The sequence below is a fragment of the Mandrillus leucophaeus genome, unplaced genomic scaffold (genome assembly GCF_000951045.1).
Source record: "Mandrillus leucophaeus isolate KB7577 unplaced genomic scaffold, Mleu.le_1.0 Scaffold77, whole genome shotgun sequence".
Classification (NCBI taxonomy): Eukaryota; Metazoa; Chordata; class Mammalia; order Primates; family Cercopithecidae; genus Mandrillus; species Mandrillus leucophaeus.
In genome coordinates, this window is record NW_012108363.1 from 6138379 (window position 1) to 6146754 (window position 8376).

An 8376-nucleotide genomic window follows, 5' to 3' on the forward strand; every position below is an offset into this window, starting at 1 on the left:
TTCAGGAGAGCTGCCTTTTGAAGCTTCTTAACTTCATTCTTGATTATTCTGTTCCTCATTTTCTTTGCCTTCATAACTTTAAAACGATCAAAATCTGTCATCTTGGCTTTCCTTTCTCTGGCTTCAATCTTCTTGGCCCATCGTGTGGCTGTCCATTTTGTATTGATGTCTGCCTTCTGCCACACTTGTCGGACATACTTCTGGCGGGCACTGTGTGGAAACTTGAGGATGAAATCAGTGAGCTGCATGCACTTGAAAGGCATGGCCTGTCTCCTCACTTGAGTGCAAGGTCCATCGACCAAAGCCCTGTTCTGATCAATAACATCTACAATCGCGACCAATTTTCCGGCATGAGGTCCAAAGGAGACGTAGGCCACCCGGCCAACCTCCACGAAGCGCCTGAACACCATGTTGGCGGCGTTAGGCGAGAAGGCCATTTTCTTAGACTGTTTAACAATATCTTCTAAAGCTGATCATTACTATGACTCAGCAACGTCAGTCCTAAGTATATACCCAAAAGAAATGCAGATATATGTTAACCAAAAGAATGCTCACAACAGCACTGTTTGTAATAGTCTCAGTCTAGAGACAACCCAAATGTCTATAAATGGTAGAACAGATGAATAAACTGTGGTACATTCTGATGATGGAATACTATGCAGAATAAACAATCTATAACTACATTAACAATATAGTGAAATCTCACAAACACAAAACTTAAGCAAAAGAAGCCAAGACCTTCCCATATCCCTTTCCCCCAAGTTACATACTGGATGATTCTATTTATATAAAGTAAAAAGAGGCAAAATTAATCTATATTATTAGAAGTCAGGCTAGTAGTTACCCTTGATTGAAGGGGGATTTGTGACTAGAAGGTGGCAAAAGGGGACTTCTGGAGTGCAGGGCATGTTCTCTTCCCTTTTTTGATAATGTGGGTGTGTTCAGACTGTGAAAATAGTTGAACTGTTTACTGTAATATGTACACTCTTTTTTTTTTTTTTTTTTTTGAGACGGAATCTTGCTCTGTCACCCAGGCTGGAGGGCAGTGGCGCGATCTCGGCTCACTGCAACCTCCACCTCCTGGGTTCAAGCAATTTTCCTGTCTCAACCTCCCGAGTAACTGAGATTACAGGTATGCACCACCACACTCGCCTAATTTTTGTATTTTTAGTAGAGATGGGGTTTCGCCATGTTGGCCAGGCTGATCTCGAACTCCTGACCTCAGATGATCCTCCCATCTGGGCCTTTCAAAATGCTGGGGGATTATAGGTGTGAGCCACTGTACCCAGTCTATGTGCACTCTTTTAGTATGTTTGTTACACTTCAATCAGAGTTGAAAAAATAACGCTGCAATGAACATCATGATAGCTATGTTTTTGCAGAAATTCCTGCTTTTTTCTTTTGACTAAATTTCTAGAAGTGGAATTGCTGAATCACGTGGTTCGAACATTTGCATAGCTTTCAATATCTCTTATCAGCTCTCCAGGGGCTGCTTTTGTCTCCTTGTACCTAGCACTTGACACTGTCTAACAGACGTTTGTTGAATGGGTGAATGAATGAAGGCCTTCTTTCGGGTCCTGGAATGAATGGAGGCCTTTGAAGCCTGAGAACAGTTGCTGTCTCCACCACCTGAAACTTTCTTCCCCCTGTTCTTCATACTGCAAACTCTCAGCTCAAAAAACAATTCAAGGGAGCCTTCCCCACCATGCTGTCTAAAGTAGTCCTCCTTTCTCATTCTCTCTTTTAGCATCAATTGTTTATAAATCTCAATGTGTAATTATTCTGTTTTATGTATCTGTGTATTCGCTCGCTTGCTCACTGTCATCTTTTCCACTGGATGCTGAGTACCATGAAGATAGGAATGACATGTGTCTTTGTCCACTCTTATAATCCCAGCAGCTAGCACAGTGCCTAGAATGGAGGAGGCCTTTGCGTGAGTGAGATATTTACAGTCACAAGTGACAGACCTCTAACTCAGACTAGCTTGAGCAAAAAAGAAAATTATTGGCTCACGTAGTTGAAAAGTTGAGGGGGCTGATTTCAGACATGGCTAAATCCACAGGTTCAAATAATAATGCTAGGACCTTGTCTCTCTCTTTCTCCGTGTCTCTTACCACTGTTTGACTTCATTTTTTAGACAGGTTCTTTCCTGACATGGCAGCAAGAAGACAACTCATAGCCCCAAACTCACATTGCTTACCGTCTCAGACAAGAGGAAAGCAAATTTTTGACAGAGCTGTCAAGAGTATTGGGGAAGATGCCCACTGATCCAGCTTAGGGCCTTACACCCATCACTGAGCCAAGCACAGCGGGTTTAATGATGCGGTTCTACACCCAGGCCTTGTGTCCTTGCCTATTCCTGAGCAGTGGCTGGGGAGGAGAGGAAGATCCACCCACTCAGACCACAAGAGCAGATGTGAGCAAGGGGTGACTCATTTGCCTAATTCTCACTTCAACTTACCGCTCAACCAGCTGCAGGAACTCGACTTTCTGAGTGCGTGCAGCCATTAACCTAAAACTAGGCAGCCGAGACCTACAAGTCATCGAGCTATTTTCCAGCTAAGTGGAGCCAGCTGAAATTAAGTGCGTTCTTAAACATGATTGCTGTTTTAAACGATAATTTCAACTTTCATTTTAGACTCAGGAGTACCTGTGCAGGTTTGTTACATGGATATATTGCATGATGCTGAGGTTTAAGATGTGAATGATCCCGTTACCCAGGTAGTAAACATAGTATCCAATAGCTTTTTTTTCAATCTTTGCCTCACTCCCTCCCTTCCCCCTCTAGCAGTCCCCATTGTCCATTGTTTCCATATTTATGTCCACGTGCACTCAATGTTTAGCTCCCACTTATTTACGAGAACATGCAATATTTGGTTTTCTGTTCCTGTGTTAATTTGCTTAGGATAATGGCCTCTAGCTGCATCCATGTTCCTGCAAAGAACATTATTTCATTCTTTTTTATGGCTGCATAGTATTCCATGGTGTATGTAGACCACATTATCTTTATCCAATTCACCACTGGTGGGTACCTAGGTTAGCTGATTCCATGTCTTTGCTATTGTGAATAGCACTGCAATGAACATGTGAGTGTATATGTCTTTTTGGTAGAATGATTTATTTTCTTTCGGATTTATACCCAGTAATGGCATTGCTGGGTTGATGGTAGTTCTATTTAAGTCCTTTGAGAAATCTCCAGACTGCTTTCCACAGTGGCTGAACTAATTTACATTTCCACCAGCAGTGTATAAGCATTCCTTTTTCTCCACAGCCTTGCCAGCATCTGTTGTTTTCTGACTTTTTAATAATAGCCATTCTGACTAGAGTATGGTATCTCATCGTAGTTTTGATTTGCGTTTCTCTGATGATTAGGGATGTTGAGTTGATTGCCATTTTTAATTGGGTAGTATATTGCTGGGTTTTTCCTGAATGCTTTTGCCTCTGAAGTTTATTTAGGGGTTTAGTTGGAAGCCTGTCCTTTGTAACAAACATGGGGGTGGAGTTCATATATAAGACTTTTTCCCTTCACAATCCTTATTCTAAATGGGTCTGTGTACACAAGTTTCTTGATCTGTTTAAAGATCACACTCCCACTCTTCCTGTTTTATCCACATCCTTCTCCTGCTTCAACCAGATCAATCCAAAGTTGACTGAGCTAAGTGAAAACCAGGAATTTTCATATTGGTATGCACGGGGGGCATCAGATACATAAACTTGCTGGCAGCCTTAGTATTCACAGCCTTGCAGACTCACCACTTCAGACTTTTCATTTGACTCCTTTTTCAGGATTTGTCCGTGACCTTGAGGAAGTCAATTTCCTCTTTCTGGACCTTAGTAGCCCTAGCTATAAAATGAAATGGTGACCCTATCTGCAGGACGAGATGGTTTCTAAAGTGTCCCGTAGGTTTCTGATTCTGGAATTACCTCTTCCTCTCCTTAGCAATCTGGCGATGACAGGGTCACCTTTAAGTGTGGATTCCAAACTTTGAGGTGGCTGCAAAACAGTTATGTGATATGTGGTATCACGCAAAACGAAAACGTGAGACCCCTTCTCCAAAAATTAGTGAGAATTGCAAAATGCCAATACCAGAGCATTAAATCAAGTGTGGGGCTCTCCTGAGAGTGACGCCCCGTGCAACTGCCTGGATTGTACTTCTGGGATGTACAATCCAGGGATAATCAGTCCTGGATGCCTGAGCTGATTAGATGTGATACAGATATGTGAGACAGGCACTAACCAGCTGCGCTCATGTTCCTCCTCCAAATTCTGCATTGTGTTTCCACCATGTTTTGCAGGGATATCAAAATCAAATGCCAGCAAAATAAATGAATGATGTAGGCTAGGGGCAGTGGTGAGAAAAAAGGAGCAGCTGATATTGAGCTTTAAGCAATTGTCACCATGAAAGAATTTAGACTTACCATTGTCTGACTTTCTAACTTTTCATGAGAAGCCAGAATCAGGAATTTTTTTTCTCTGATTTTTGAAAGCTTGGCAACTGTTCAGAAAAAATATCCAAAATTTGGAAACGAGGCAAAAGAATGACTGCAGTTTCTTTCATTCAGTGGCATCTAAGATCAGTGGTTCTCAAAGTGTGTTCCCTGGTGAATAGCATCTGCATCACCTGAGAACAAATCATCAGTCTGCCCCAGATGTACTAAATCAGAAACTCTGAGACTGGAGATCAGCATTCTGTGTTGTAATGAGCTCTGCAGGGAATTTTGCTTTAAGCTTAGGTTTGAGAATCACTGCTCTTAACCACTCACTGTCTTTTCTGTTCAGGGCATTGTCTAACTCCAGGGGAACGCAGGATTGTTTCACCTGCTGTTTACTGTTTATGATTAATTAGGGGTCTGACATTTTATAACTCTGTTAAGTTGGATGTAAAATTATAGAAAACGAATAAATTGTCAATGATTTTTTTTTTTTTTGGTCCAGTAAAGCTGTAAATGATTATCGTCTGCTAGAGAAGATGACCCCAAAGAATGTAGTTTGATTGCCCTGTAGGCCATTAACCAGTTTGGATCTCAATCTTGAGTTCCTTTTGTCCAGTTTTTCCTGTCCTTGTTTGAACCACCTTAGTGATCTTGCTGGTTCTCTGATTAGTTAATTAAAACCTGGAAAATGCTCACTATGTATTTTTATGATAATTACATTTTTAACATTTTGAAAATATTTTGGACATAACTACAATCCAAATTATTTTTACAACACTTTGTTGACCCACAGGTCACTAGCTCATGACCTCTCACCGAGAGGATTCCACCTGTCTTATTATCCAAACCGTAAACATCCTTGACCATTTGCTCCTATTATTCTTAATTTCACCTCCCACTCTCTCCCTCTTGTCACATGAGGCCATTTGCCTTTCCCCAAACACTAAACACTTCCCATCTCCATGCCTTTGTTCATATGCACTTTTCTGCTTCAAGGCTCAACTTCAAAACCCCTCCTTCATGAAGCCTCCTACAATCCTTGTTTATACCCAATCTCTCCTTTTTCTGGGTTTTTCCAAGCCTTAGCTTCCATTCCAGGAAAACACTTGTTTTCTCTCACCATATGTAAAATCAAGTTTGGACTGTCTCCTAGCAATGCTTTTCAGACTTTAAGTAGCAGCCAAATCACCTTGGTTTTTTTTTTTGGATCTTATTAAAATGCAGCTTCTGATTCAGGAGGTCTGGGTGGGAACTGAGAGTCTGCATTTCTAATAGGCTCCAGGTTCTGCTGATGCTGCTGGTCTGTGGACCACACTTGGGCTAGTGAGGCTCTAGAAGGCAGGGGCTCTTACCCAGGAACCTCTGTTTCCAGGGCAAGTCACAGCGCTTTGCATACAGCTGAATGAAAAATTCATAGACTCAGATGTCCCTCGGGTGTGGCTATAAATGCAAAAGGTTACTGCTCTGAAATCTGTATTCCCACGTCATCCCTGTGGGAGAAAACACCCACACTAGGGTTCTACCTTTTTTTCCTCCTTTCCCCTCTTGGAATTGTGTCCTGGCTGTGTGACCTTAGGGAAGTTGTTTACCCCTAAAATGGCAATTTTCTCTTCTGTGAAATGGGATCCTAACACCCAGTTCACATGGCTTTTTGAATGGATCAAATAAGATAATGGAGTGAAATGTCTGCAAAAGGTTGGTGTAACCTCTAAATCCCACCGAGGCTTTATCTGGAAAGGGGAAAAAGCACCTAGGGAAGGGTGGCTGCTAGCTGAGGAGGGGAAACAGCTGCAGGAAGCTGGCTCCTATGATACATTTTGCATCATTATCTATTAAAAATATTTGACTTCCGGTTTCTAGTCCTGCATGAAAGGAGCTTAGAAGTCACCACTCTGTCCTAACAACAAGTAAAAAGCTTAACGAACTGAAAAATCAGCTCTTCTTAGGTCCAGCGGAGAAGTGAGGTTATATGGCAAACTGCTGCCCACAAAATTGGAGAAACAGACAGATACAGAGAATCATAACTTATTAGAGCAGAAACCCACCAGCAGGAACCTCCTGGGAGGTGCTGGGGGAAGAAAACTGGAACTGTAATTGACAAACTGCTAAAGACTCAGTGTGGATAATTCTGAGAGCTAAAACTCTAGGGGGACCCAATCATAGGTGGTTCCTACACTTTTGTGGGTTTTATCTCCAGAAACTCTACTAGGTTTTCACAGTGAATAGCCAAGAAATTTCCCCTTGTATTCTAGGAGGAGAAGGTCAAAAGGAATCATTTTGAAACAGGCCAGTGCATTGTGTTCTTAAGACCTGCCCTCTGGAGAAACTATTTCACCAGAGCCCTAACCTGCTGGGGTTTTAACAGAGCCTAACCTACCTGGGGGATAGAAGAATACCCAACTCTGACTCCCTCTAGCCGTTTCATCCCACCTAAGGTCAGGAGGGGGACCGAGTAGCACTTGTGAAGTTCACAGTCTGTGCGCACAGGCTCACCAAAGGACTGAGACCTCATCATAGGACTGCAAAACATTTCTCTTTCCCCCATTACCAAGACATTACTACAGGACTATTTACTATAGTTTGTTTTTACCCAGTACATTATGTCTACCTTTAAACACAAAATTAAAAGGCACACTAAAATTAAAAAAACACAGTTTGAAGAGACTGAACAAGCACCAGAACAAGAGTCAGATATGGCATCAAAGTTGGAATTATCAACTGAATAATTTTATTTTATTTATTTATTTTTGAGAACAGAGTCTCGCTCTGTTGCCGAGGCTGGAGTACAGTGGCGTGATCTCTGCTCACTGCAACCGCTGCCTCCCGGGTTCAAGCAATTCTCCTGCCTTAGCCTACTGAGTAGCAGGGACTACAGGCATGTGCCACCATGCCCAGCTAATTTTTGTTATTTTTAGTAGAGACAGGGTTTCACCATGTTGGACCAGGCTAGTCTTAACTCCTGACCTCAGATGATCCACCTGCCTTGGCCTCTCAAATTGCTGGGATTACAGGCATGAGCCACCATGCTCAACCAACTGAAAAAAAAAACTTAAATATGATTAATATGCTGAGGGCTTTAATGGATAAAGAGACAACATGCAAGAACAGATAGATAACATAAACAGAGAGGAGGGAATTCTAAGAATTAAGAAGAAATGTTAGAGATTAAAATCACTGTTACAGAAATGAAGAATCTATGATGGGCTCATGAGTAGACTGAACACGGCTAAGAAAAAAATCTCTGAGCCTGAGGATGTGAGAATAGAAATTTGCAAAACTGAATAGCAAAGAGAAGAAAAGACTGAAAAAATAAAACAGAATACCCAAGAATTTTGAGACAAGTACAAAAGGTACAGATATGCACAATGAAAATATCAGAAGGAGAAGAAAAAGAGAAAGGAGCAGAAGCAATATGTGAATTTCCCCAATGACAGACACTAAACCACAGATCCAAAAAGCTCAGAGAACACCAGGCAGGAGATATGACAAGTAAACAAACAAACAAACAAAAAACAGGGACACCTAGTCACACACAAGAAATATGTTAAAATGAACAAACAAATGAAAAACTACACCTAGGCATATCATAATAAAACTTCTGAAAATCAAACACAAAGGCAAAATCTTGAAAGAAGCCAGGGGGAAGAAAAAAACACCTCACTTAAGGAAGAGCAAAAAATTGGACCTAGCTTTTCAGAAACGATGCAAGCAAGAAGAGAATTGAGTGTAATATTTAAAGTGTTAAAAGAAAAATCCCACCAATCCAGAATTCTGTACACCATGGTACAGAATTCCTCAACAACAAAGGAGAGGCCGAGCGCAGTGGCTCACGCCTGTAGTCCCAGCACTTTGGGAGGCCGAGGTGGGTGGATTACCTGAGGTCATGAGTTCAAGATCAGCCTGGCCAACATGGTGAAACCCTGTCTCTACTAAAAAAAAAAA

At 41.6% G+C, this 8376-nt stretch overlaps 1 pseudogene across 1 annotated transcript in view; it reads right to left on the reverse strand.

The window, feature by feature from the left end:
* LOC105529552 overlaps positions 1-429 on the reverse strand; it is a 12781-nt pseudogene extending 12352 nt beyond the window's left edge. Inside the window, exon 1 of the transcript XR_001004527.1 lies at positions 1-429. The product of XR_001004527.1 is annotated as a 60S ribosomal protein L14 pseudogene (transcript).
* Positions 430-8376: the final 7947 nt, after the last annotated feature.